This window comes from Cryptomeria japonica, chromosome 11 (assembly GCF_030272615.1).
Source record: "Cryptomeria japonica chromosome 11, Sugi_1.0, whole genome shotgun sequence".
In the NCBI taxonomy this organism is placed as follows: domain Eukaryota; kingdom Viridiplantae; phylum Streptophyta; class Pinopsida; order Cupressales; family Cupressaceae; genus Cryptomeria; species Cryptomeria japonica.
The window spans coordinates 606,962,184-606,975,810 of NC_081415.1; positions in this window are offsets into that span (position 1 = coordinate 606,962,184).

The following is a 13,627-nucleotide window of genomic DNA, read 5'->3' on the forward strand; positions in this document are numbered from 1 at the left end:
GAATTGAGACAAACCTTTGGTGAACTCTGCAAGGTTCTGTGGCCAAGACAACAACGTGGGTCTGAGACTACAATGCGGTTAGTAGACTAGAGTGCGATGCGCTAGTGTCTAGGTTAGACATAGTACTAAGCTAGACAAAGACGTCCAATTCATATGGACAAAATGTAGAACTCGATGGATGCTAACTAAATAGATAGAATGTAGCATGCAAAATGTTAACTATGAAAAAGGATAGCTAAATAGAAGAGGAAGTTAGGAACAAACTTACCAAGATGCTCACTGTGATGTTTACTACCATAATATGACACTCAATCCTACAGCATAATCCCTACACACATGTAAGAGAGAAAATGTTGGGGGTTATGTTTTGGAGTCTGCCTAAGTTAGACCCCCATTTTAGTGTTTCCACCTCCATCGAGAACCAAAAAAGCCATGAGAAAGGAACATGACAAAGAAGTTGATAAAGAAGAATTTAAAGACAAATACAAAGACAATGCTATGCTACTTGGTAATTAGAAAATAATGAGATGTTGGGAATGCAAGATAGAGTTAGATTACTCCCCTAGTGCTTGGAAAGTTTTGGTATGCTTGGTAAAATTAGTAGCTCAACGATGCTATAATAATGTTGGTGGTGTCTTCAAGAGCTTCAATTTCTAAGATAAAATCTCCCATCTGCCAAAAGATCCTCTGGAAATGTCCCAAAACTGAGGATATAGGCTAAGGGATGAGTTTCAATGTCAGTGGCCATAGAGGGAGGTGTTATAATTCCTTCCTGGCATGGGTCATAATGTCCCAACAACCACCTGCTGGCTGGTAGGTTGACGGGATGATAGCGCATCATGTGGACATCTCTTTGTCGCATTTGCGTCCACAAATCTATCAGATTGGCAGAGTTAGTAACACCTCTAGGGAAGCTGACATGGACTTATTTGGTGGGCAAAAGGACAAGTTATCAAACCTATCCTCCTTGCAGTGTGGGGGAGGCACAACATGTTGCAATTGCCAGTAAGGGTGATATTTTTTACTCTACATTATCTTTGACAGTTTTATTATCCATGCTAATCCATCATATTGTGATTGTGTATTGCACACTAGAACATTTGCCTGCAACCTATTGTTACTAAATATAGCATGACTATTGACCAAACCTACTTAAACAATAATTGATTAAGACCTCTATATTGCCTATGGACTGCTTATTCAAGATAATGATTGTTCTTCAATCTTATGCTTTCTTCTTGTTATTTTTGTAAAGCCCTCTTCTAAGACTTAAATTTGCTCATGTTTCTTTTTATGACTGTATCCTATTTAATAACAGTGATAGTGAAATGGTTCATTGATTTTATCATTGTCTATGCATTGTTTAGGATTATTTGCCACTTGACATTGTTCTAATGACTTACTATGGATGCATCTCTGTCTTTCTACTCTTATTCACATGATGGCTTTGGTTAATGTTTTTTCATTGAATGCAATCATGTTCATTATTGTATATACTGCCATTGGATGGCAGCTTATACTGTCATTGAGTGACAGTAAATGGGACCGTGAACATTATTGTTATTCATTTTTTACAACTAATTAGTGTCATCCTATGAGTGATGACTAAAATTGCTGAGCTCAACCCTTGTGAGAGACCATTTTACTCCACATCCTTGATATTAATGAAATAGAAACCTATATCATACCTACATAGTGAACAAACAAGTTATTAAAAATAAGAAGCTCATGAAACTTCTAATGATTTATCATTCTGATATCTTTGATTTTTTTGCTTGATCTGATTTGATCTCTTTCCATTCTGTAGTCTGATGCACATGTGTATGAGTAGATTGTGAGAATATTAATGATCCTGAGCTCTAACATAACCATTCTACATTCCTTGCGGGTACTCTAGGATCACTACGAGTACGAAGATGCGAGGAAGAAGCTTGATCAAATAAATGGTTTGTTATTCAAAGGCAATTATGGATCCTTCTTCTTCTGTCTTTTTATTTATACATATGCTTTATCATTCTACATATTGTATCTCAGTCATACCCACAGCTTGTGTGGGTAAACTTACACACTCTTTGTAATACAAAAGTTGTTTCATGCAATCTTTTACTATTGCTTCTTGAAAAATACTTTCATAATGAAATAAACTTCTACTTTGAGATCATAATATGCAAAATGGATATTTCTATGAAAAACATTTGTGTACATTTCTTCATTTGCAATGTGTAAGGCCTCATTAGGCAACCAAATTTAGTTGTAACTAAAATTTGCTAATATTTTTGGCAATCTCTTAGGGGTGTTTCCCTGTTAAAAAAATAGACCAGTTCCTTAAAGAATATCCATTCGGCATGAAGTCAAATATGTGCTCTTCCATTCTAAAAAACTTTGAATCTATGTAAACTTCTCCATAACTCAGCTATTTACAGCAAAATAGCAGCGAAACAAAATTAAAAGCAAACCATTATGGCTATGCCTATAGCTAGGCTTGAAAACTGTGCATTAGCACTTATTGAAACAAGCTAGCCTGAAATAGAAGTGAAAGATAAACACACTTATTGAAACAAACTAAAAATAAACCTACTCTACCCTAAGCTACCCAACATGGTAGTGAATTAAATGAAACCATTGACTAGTTCTGAAAAGTAACTACCCTTTCTTGACAAAATGTCATATTGTGCATGTGTTTGGGCAGCTACAAAGAGAATCGGTGATGCAAGAGCACCGATCTAGTTCTTACCAATTGAGCAGTTTTCAGTGGAATTGCTTGAGAGCATGAAATTTCTTCTGGTTTGAGTATTTAGCATTGTGGTTTTGGGTTTATTCCCTTGTGTTCGTGATCCTTGTCATATTTGAGTTTCATAGCATTTGGCTTTATTTCTGGTGAGATGTGGATTCTGGTATTGGCCCGATTGATAAGTCCTTACTAGTTAGTCTGGAAGTGTGTTGAGCGAAGATGATTTTAGGTTGTGGTTGATCTCCATAACTTGTGAATCATTGGAGTTGTTTCTTTGGGCCTTGGATGGTATTTCTGGAGGTCCGCGCATTGATTTATGCTTTGCAGTTGTTCTTAGTAATTTGAGCTGACATGTTACCATTGCATATTTCATGAACTGGTTGGTGTTTGGGCCGACTTGTTTAAATTGTAATTATTTGTGGGCGGTATATATATGGAGGTTTGCAAATCATTTAGATAGTTAGAAGGTATAAGATAGAAGAAAGATTTTAGAGATCAAGCAAAGATGTAGATTTGACAAGATTCTGATCTGGTTGGAGTGAAGCCAGAAGGCTAAGGTCTGGGTTAGGGTAGAATCAACAGACCATTCCCGGAAGTTGATTTGATATGAGAATGATCAGTGGATCTTGTAATTGCGTTATAATCATTGTTTGTATCTTGGACTGCGATCCAACATGTGGCATGTGTAATTCTTCATATTGTCATAAGACTCCTTCATATTGTTTATCAGTTATGTGTTCTGTCTTGTTATCGATTGTTCTTTCTACTGTTTCTAGTGTCTTATTACTAGTTATAGGTATGTTGTGCATGGTTTATGTGTTAAGATGCAAGGTTGGTTTGTCCTTCATTAGATCTCCCTCCCTTGACTGTGTCAATCGGGCTAAAGATATGCCTTAGACAATATTGTTTAGCTTATTTAAGAATGAGAAACATAGGTTCTACTTCTTTCAACTGTTCATACTCACATCCCTTTGCAAATGAAGGGATGATTGGGATGCAAACCTCTTTTGCTATAAGGTCATGATCAGGATTTTTTGCCTTCAGACTTTCTTGCTCAATTGCAAGCATGGTTTGCAATGCTTCATTGTCCTCTTCTCTGGATAAGTGCCTAATAGGACAACGTCTTGAGAGTGTAGGCTCATGTGTCACACCTAGTTCTCCTTGATAAATTATTTCATTGTTGCTTACTGCTTGAGGAATTTGTTGCTCAATACTTGCTACTAAGGATGGCTTATGTATGTCTTTATCATTATCAATAAACAAAGGAAGTTCAACAAAGAGATCAAAATGAATCATTTCCTACTTTTCAGTCTTCTATTCTACCTCAAACAATAGATTTATTACCTCCCCATCATAGGATAAGCTACTGTGGCTGTAAGTGCTTGGTGAAACTAGGCATTGAAAGAATTTGATCTTTCCGAAATTGAACTGACAAAGCCTTCAATTTCTCCTTTTTTGCTACCATCACCTTCGTAAGCTTCTCTTCATATTATCTCTTTTGGTCCTCCATATCTTTCTCACAAAGATAAATTTGATAGGCCATCTCATTCTCTTTGATAATATCAACCTGCTGTCTAGAAACCATGATATTTTCTTCTTGTGGTAGATCCTCATCATCTTCTTGCCAGTTCATATATACGCAAATAGGAATATTTTCTTGAACTTGTGGACCTTTTTTCTCATATGTGTCCTACACTAGGTACTTTGAAAACTAAGGGATTATAATGATCCTGATGGGCTTTGTATTGATTTTGAATCTTAGTTTGGCAAAGGAATGACTTCCCTGTATAAATTTGTAGAATAACTTTTAACTCTTGGATTTCTTGGGATGGGGCTGATACAACAAGACATTGAGGTGTTGCTTGATGCTCTAGGGCTAGGATACTAGTTAAAAGTGGGGCTGGTAATAACATATTTGGTTGTATTTCTGGAATAATTGGTGTAAAATCTCTAGGAGCTAACTTTCCAGCTAAAATTAAACTATTCTCTGCTCTAATAGCGACATTAAAAACATCTGGCAAGGTAAAACCTCCCATAGATTGGATCATTATAGATGTATCACTATTAAGAGATCTCAGATAATATAAGAAAGCATGGTCATTGGTGGGTCTTATTGATACTAGAATCTTGCTCCATGTCCTTTGGAATCTATTGTTGAAATCAGACATGAGCTTGTGTTGTGCTCTCTTTATTGTAGATAGTTGCTCTATCAATGAAAGAATTTTGGATCTATCCGGAAAGTGTTGATTCAAGGAAGCTCCTAATTGATCCCCGGTTCTAATATAAGCTACAAGTAGCTGTCTGAACCATTGTAGTGCCTTTCCCTTGAATGACATGGAAAACAATCTGATGGTGACATTCTCTTGTGTGATATGGTGAAATGCACACAATGCTGCAATATCTCTATGTGATCTACCACCATTGTTTGGTCTTCTCTAGTAAAATATGGTAAACTCTTCCATGTAATCAAAGGTATGTCATCATATTGCATCAAAATCAAAGGGTTACCTTGATCAAATGACACAAATGGTTGATTCCTTGGTGCATTTTGAGCCATCTAAATTAATGCTGGTACATCTTTTGAATGTTGATTATATCTAATCTCAAAACCAAGATCACAGAGTTGCTAGGTGTTGGTTCCCAAAACCACAGATTGGAAAACCAAAGACTTGCCTAATCCTTAGTTGATCCAATCAGCCTTGGCCAACGAACAGGGATGGTTGAAGACCAAATCCCTCTGCACTTTAGGATCCACTAAACCCAGGTGGGTGTACCTTACACTCTCAAGTACAAAAGTGGTTTGTTTCAAGTGAATTTAAATTGTGGGAATTAGCAGTTGCTGGGATGGCAAAGGTTTTCCTGCAATTATGCTAGCAAAAGTGCTTTTTATTGAATACCTTTAGAACTAATAACATAAGTGTGAATATATTTGTGATATGTAAAAGATTACTATTAGGACTTTAAGCCATCATGAAAAAGAGAAGAACTGATGGAAATTAGAAGACTTGTTTCTTTGATAAGGACCTAATACATACAAACCTATTCACACAAGATTAATAACAGACCAGTGCCTTTATCTGACCATTAATGAATAACTCTATGAACAAGAATCACTATAATCTCAAGAGATAATTATAAAACCATCACTGTGAAAGTTTCAATATGTGTTGCATGAACAATAAAAACCCACATCTCTAACATTCAATACAACATCATGTGATGGCATACATAGTAAATCTGCAAGATTTATCAAGAGGACATATGGTTCCATCAAACACAAAACTACACATAATAGTCTGAAGATAAAAACATGAAACCTTATGTATTAACTTTTGGAATAAGAATGTACACAAAAATACACTTACAAATACTCCAATACATTTAGTTTGCACAAAATAAACTCCTCATTTCTATTAGAATTTTCTAAAACATAACACTTGTAGCCCAACCAACCTAGAAATTTTTTCTATCTCCCCTATCATACAAAAATGACTCACTACATGTATGTGAGCCAAAGGATTCAAATGAAAGGACACACCCTTTCATCTTGTTAAAACAAACTTAACTAAAACCTAATACCTAACTGCCTAATTGCCAGACATAAAAAAAAATTACAAACTAAGAAGTCAATTTTGGTCGTCCCATAATGTGTTACATTTCTGAATGTGCTCCAAATACTTGTTGTCCTGGTGAGTTCTGGTGTTGAATATAGTATCCCCGACAACTATCTCCATGGTAACCATTCTCTCCATCTACTCACCTGTCTCATTTATATCCAAAACATTTTCTCGGGCAACATTAAGGGATGTGTTGGGTACATTCTGGCATTCTGCAATCCAAATCCCTTTGTCCTTTAACTGCTCTGCCTCATCAATAATATCTGGTATACCATATCTGACAATATCCTTACAATCGGTAAATTCCTACTTGATGTCCACACTGAATGCCTTATGCTGTTCAACCTTCTCTGGATCTTCTCAACAATTTTCTCCTCGACACTCTTCTCTTTCAACAATGCCTTTATCTTCTTCAAAATTCTTTCATGAGAATACATATTATCCTGAGTCTTCTAATAGTTGGTCCAAAATTCTTTTAGAACTTCCAACAAATGCTCAAACCCATTGGTCAACAAAACACAAGCAGCATCCACCCTGACAGTCCTAATTTGCCTTCTCAACTTTATATTTTCTTTCATTTGGTCCTCATATTTCTTTTTCCATTGCATACCAGTATCAATTATCTATGGTACTTCATTACCACAACTTCATAAAAAGTCTTCATATAATTTTTTGTATTTTTGACCCTCCTTTAACACCCACTGCATTTGGGCCTTATTTAGTTTTGCAATGTCAATCCCCAAATCTGTAATGACAATTGGATTAACCTCTCCCACTTTCAGCCTCATCATATGCCCAAATTCCTTATCTACATCTATAATGTTGTGTCTTTTATTTGGGGGGTATAGGGCCCAAAGCAACATTTCCTCTTCATTTGGATCATATCTTGATCCAATAAAAATGTCATCAACTCCTTGTATGTCTAATTTTACATCTTTTCTATCTGAATGCAACAAACTGTCAAAAATGAAAGAGGCACTTAAATCCCATCCTGGGAACAAAATGATGTTTGCCTCACTGAGAAGTTTCCTCCCTCTCAGTGGTGTCATTGTAGCCACTTTTGCATTGATTTCTTCCTTCAATATTTTTAGCATCTTTGCTTCATTCTCAGGGGTGACATATGGGATGCTCTCCCTTAATCTTTTCCCTTTGTAGTGGTACAAGAAGGACTTAAACTCTTTGGATTGTAGAAAAACTTCATCTGCAAAAAAAGATGCATGCTCTTCCATTCTCACATTTGTGTTGGTGGTAAATCTCACCATATCTTTCTCCTGACTCTCTTCCACTTCTTCTAGTTTGAGTGCTTAGAGCATTGATACAACTATGTTTTCATCAGACTCACTCTCAGAGTCTCCCTCTTCTCTCAGTTCCCAGAGCTTCTATTTTCGTTCTTCTAACTTTTTGTTCAACTCCTCTAAGACTACATCAGCCTCATCCCGCTCCTTGTTCCTAAATAAATCCTCAGCCTCCATGGGCATGTGAACATATTCTCCCAAGTTTTGGCTCTTCCTACAATGGTAAATATATCCTTTTGGATCATAATTCTTTTGAGCCTAGTTTTCATACAGATTGTACTCCTCTACAAGCTTCTTTTTAATCATTTCATATGCCTTGGTAGACACAATGGTGAAAAATCCAAAATGTAAAGTAACAAGCATGAATGTCTATTTATGTGCATCACCTAAATGCTTTGTATTTGACATACTAAGCTACCTAACAATCTCTAGATATGCAATTATGTTGGGCACTAATGTAGGCAGCATAAATGGAACACCTTCAAAACAATAAATCTTGAAAAAAAGTGAAATTCTCACACACAAACCAGTCGCCCTAGTTGTGGTTGAACCTAGTTTCTACAAAACCATGGGGTCTCAAGAATCTCTTAATCTCTTGTGAAATAGACTCGTCACATTTTATCCGAAACAATTTGTACAAGGGCTTGACAAAGTATTCTTCAAACAACACATCGTGTGATTTGTTGAACCTTGAGTCCCACAGGGATACCCATAATTGGATTGGTTGGTCCTATCCCTCTTTGTTCCTGGAAGTCACTTTTAATTCTCCTGCCCAGAAACCTTGCATCTGACCATGAAACAATACCATATGCATTAGCAATGAGTAAAACTTGAAAGTAGCATTAGGCTCTGTTTGCAAACTCAAAAATCCTTCATGCAACTTCTCTGCCAAGTAGGTTGCATAATCAAATGGCCTCAGCTCATGCATTTGAATGTCCACAACCAACACCAATGGGCCTATTCTTGCATCATTAGGATCTTCTTCCCCGTAGACCTGGCCGCATGCCCAATATGTGTACTACAGGTATTGTCTGAACACAATAATTTTGAAAGGAGGACCATCCTGCTTTGTGATTCATCCCTTCTCCTTTTTGTGAATTGTCAACTTCCACATTGTGTGGGCAGTGTCCATTTGGGTATATTCTCCTTCTAAGTCTGTGAAAGACAGGGGCATGTAAGGTTCACATATTATACCAAAAACCTCCTAAATAGACCTGACAGATATCTGGATGAATGTATCTCCATTGGGGAATTAGATGTATCTTTTTTCCTTGTTGTATTTCCTTGTGAGCAATTCCAACAATCTGAGATTTAGAAAAACATTTGGTACCACCAATCTGCCTAAATTTGTCGTCCAAGGGTTTGAAAATGGTATCTCCTTGTTCCTCTTGAGGTAGTGATATACAAACAATTTGTGGCCCCTTATGGCTGTCCATATATCCCCAACCCCTTTTTACTTATCTTCCAATTAATCCTTGGGCAGAAAATTTGTTTTAGACCTCCTCGACTTAGCACCAGATTACTCCATCTGGTCAATCATATCCTAGTTCAACTTTCACTTTTACATACCCTCCATAGACTTTGACTTTTTTGATTTAGTTGACTATGTATCTAGAATATCTAGGATGTTTCTCTTTCCTTGGGAACTAGAAGCCTCCATGATTGAGTGCTTGAATTCCTAATTACCTATGCTTCTTGTCTGCAACTTCAATGTTAATGGCTAAAGAGATTGGGAAAAATTCCTGGCACAAGAACTCTTTCTTTATACTGGATGTGCAATGGCTAGGGTCTTTAACGATAAAAAAACTCATTAATTTTGCTTCATACAGATCAAATCCTCCTGATCGCGAGCATTAAATAATGGCTGTCTATCAGAAATTCTAACAGCTAATCAGCGTAACCCCACCCAATAATTCAATTATTTTCTACCATGTGTTCCTTCAATTACCTTTTTATCTTTCTAATCGATAGAGGTCATTCTGATCAATCCATCTAATTTTGCCCCCTAGCCACCTCACCTTTTTCCTTAAGACTTGACCTACCCCGATGGGTCCACCTTTCCTTTCTATTAGCCAGCTTTCCTTTATGTCTCATCATGGTATGTCCCTTCGATGAAACTTTCCTCTGTTTATTTCTCCAGTCACTCCATTGGCCTTCAGGATGAAGTCACTTAATACTTCGTCCAATGGTCCTATGACATCTACCTTTCCTTTTGATCAGGGTAACTTTCACTGATTTCTTTATCGGGCGTCGGAGTAGAGTATTTCTTTTGCTCTCGATAGTTATAGTTTCCCTGATTGATTTGCCCTCTATGCCATTCTGCCCATTGGGCATCAACACAACTCTAAAGATGTTTCTCAGGTAGCGTAAGCTATCCTAATGAGTCTTCTTTCACCTTGCCCTCCTTATTCGGTTCCTTTGGTCTATCATCGTAGGCTTTCCTGATGAAGTCACTTTGATTGCACCAAGCTCATCTTCCTCATCGGGTATCGGGATGACCCAAAATGTATCTCCCCGACAATGTATGTAATCCCAATGAGTCTTGTTTCCTTTCTTGCTTGATACCGCCTTATAGGAGAAAGTCTCTCCAATAAGGTCACTACTCCACTCGGTCCATTGGTTATCAGGGTAACATAAATTAGGACCTCTGGATAACCTAATATCATCACTACGAATAGACCACCTTGTTGGTTATCAACAAGAGTTCTGTTGACAACCCCATCGGGTATCGGAATAACATTTTCTCCTCCTTGCCGATAGTGTATGTTATCCTGATGACTCCGACTTCCTATTATATCATCATCGTAGCTCGTCCTAATGGATTTTCAATTAGTCACACCTTTTCCCGCCGCTCACATTTTTAGGAAACACCATCAGCATGAGTTACTCCGATCAACATACTCCTTCCTCCTTAGGTGATCTCATCGGGATGGCCTATGCTGATAAGAATTTTTTTTGCAAAATAAGGACCTATTTATGGATGCAACTTTTAATAATTATACTAAAGGGTTTCTTCCACACCATTCACCTCTCTGAACATGCTCACAACCCTACTCTATACTAATTTTCCAAAAACTACTCCTGCAATGAGACTAATTGTGAAGATGTGGATTACCAGAATGCCATTTCACTCAACACTTCCCTTGAATATGCCCAAGTGATGCCTTTTTATGAAGACATTGCAACCATGTCACCTACATATACAATCCTATAATAAATACTCCTATGATGGAATTGTATGCAAAAGCCTCCATATATAGCATCAAATTTTTTTTGTAAAAATATGTGCTAATAGTGGCTCTTTCTGGGGATGTATGTTATTTTTAGGGACATAGAAAGATCTTAGCTATCTTTGGAAAGCAGACCAAAATAAAATATTGAAAACACATAATAGAAAAAAAAAGGAAAACTATATCACTATGATACAAGAAATACTCCCTGATTATCAAGAGTAGAAATTCTTAAGGTGTTGAGAATGGAATGGAAATTCCAACACTTTGCCATCAATATCCTGTAAGTAATATGAATTTTCTCTACTTTTTTCCAAGATGATATAGGGTCCTAGCCAAAGTGCATCAAATTTTCCATGTTTTCCTTTGTCTTGTTCTCTAGCATTCCATTTAAGTACTCATTCTCCTTCTTCAAATGCTCTGTCACAAGCCTTTTTATCATGTAAATCCTTAACCATATGTTGCCTCTGAATGTTTATTTCATGAGCCTCCTTTCTACACTCATCCAACTCAGCTAACATCGTCAACCTGTCCCCCATGAAGTCTACTTCTTCTGAACACTCCCCTGTAACAAATTTATAAACTAGAAGCAAATTATTCAAGGGCAATCTTGCTTATTTGCCATATATAAGCTCATATGGAGGAAATACTATGGACTTCTTGACTATCACTCTATCAACCCATACTACTAAGATAGATTTTGAATCCCAAGCTCTTTTATTTTAACCCAATATCCTTTTAATAATCTTCAACAAGTTCTTATTGCTTGATTCTGCTTGTCCATTTCCTTGGGGATGGTAGGGTGATGAATAGGACAAAGTGATGCCATAATTTTCATAGAAATCAGAGAACCCCTTGGATCTGAAACACATCCATTATCTACCACAATCTTTTGAGGTACCCCAAATCTGGTCAGAATGTTTTCCAAGAGAAACTTTGTCACAACTTTGCTTGTAGCCTATCTTGTGGGAATGACTTCAACCCACTTAGTAAAATAATCAGTAGCCACCAAAATCCATTTATGCCCATCACTAGATTTTTTTTTCTATTTCCCCTATGAAGTCAATACCCCACATCTGGAATGATTCTTCTATATGCATGGGTCTGAGAGGAATAGCTCCATTATACTTAAGCTTCTCTAAAAATTTTTGACAAGCTTCACATTTTCTGACATAAGTATGACAATCCTTGAAAACTTGGGGCCAATAATAACTGACATTAAGAATTTTATGAGCAGTGGTTTTGGCTGAGAAATGACCTCCACATACATATTCATGTAAGTCTTTTAAAACAACAAATGCTTGAGACTCATCTAGGCACAATAGGAGAATACTATCTCTATTTTTCTAGTATAAATCTCCATTAAGTTATACATACCTAGATGTTTGAAGCTTTAAAGTTCTTTTCTGACTATCATTTAAACTATCAAGACACTTCATGTATTTCAAGAAATAAACAATATTTGTATACCAAGGGCATCTCTCAATGCTCATTTGTGCATCTTCCAACTCTATTTGATTTACATGTGCTGCTTCAAGATTCAATTTTGCCATCAATTTTGCTAAACCCTGATCCCTCACCAACTTTGTGATTTGTATATCAATATTGAATTCTTAGATCTGATTTATCCATCTACATCTCTTTCCAGTAGTCTTTGATTGTATGAAGATGTCTTTAACAACAACATTTGGTACATATGCAATAATAGTGGCACCAACCAGGTAGGGTCTGAGAGATTTAACTACTTTCACAAGAGCATAAGCTTGTTTTTCATTGAAATCATAGTTCAACTCAGATGCTTGCAATGTTTTTCTAAAGAATGCCACTGGCTATTCATGGCCTTCATCATTCTTTTGTAACATGACAACAACAATAGTATGGAATGAAGCAAATAAAAACACTTGGAAAGGTTTGGAGAAATCAGGGGACTTTAATACAAGGGCTTCCTTGATGGCTCTTTTGATGTTTACAAAAGCTTGAAGGGATTCATTAGTCCACTTTATTTCAGCACCCTTTTTCAACATTTTAGCAATAGGCTTTACAATTTCAGAGAAGATTGAAACAAATCTTCTTACAAAGTTAATTTGATCGAAAAATGATTGAATTTCCTTAACTATTTTAGGGATTTGAATCTTATCAATAGCAGCAATCCTTTTTGGATCAACTCTCACACCATCTTTTGAAACAATATGACCTAACAATTTCTCTTTAGTAACTCCAAAATGACACTTTTTGGGATTTAAAGATATGCCATATTCTAATGCTCTAATAAAGATTTTTTCTAGGTCATTACAATGGTCTTCTGCCTTTTTAGAATAAGTAGTCATATCATCCTGTTAAATTGCCAAAATATAATCAATCAACCCCTCAAAGGCTACATCCATTTCCCTTGGGAATGTGGCTCCTGCATTTGTTAGTCCAAAAGGCATCCTAGCATAGACATAGGTGCCCCAAGGTGTGGTGAAAGCAATTGTGAACTTTTTTGCTTCCCTAACTTTGACTTGATTATATTCCAAGAAACCATCCATCATAGATAATAATTCATTTCTAGTGACTTTCTACAAAAGAGTCTCCATGTTAGGTAACGCATAATTATCTTTTAAAGATGAAACATTCATATTTCTAAAGTCCACACATAATCTGATATCACCATTCTTTTTTCTTACTCGGACCAAACTGGACACCCATGTTGAATTCCTTATGGGCTCAATAAGACCAGCATTTCTCATTTTCATCAACTCTTCTTTCATCTTG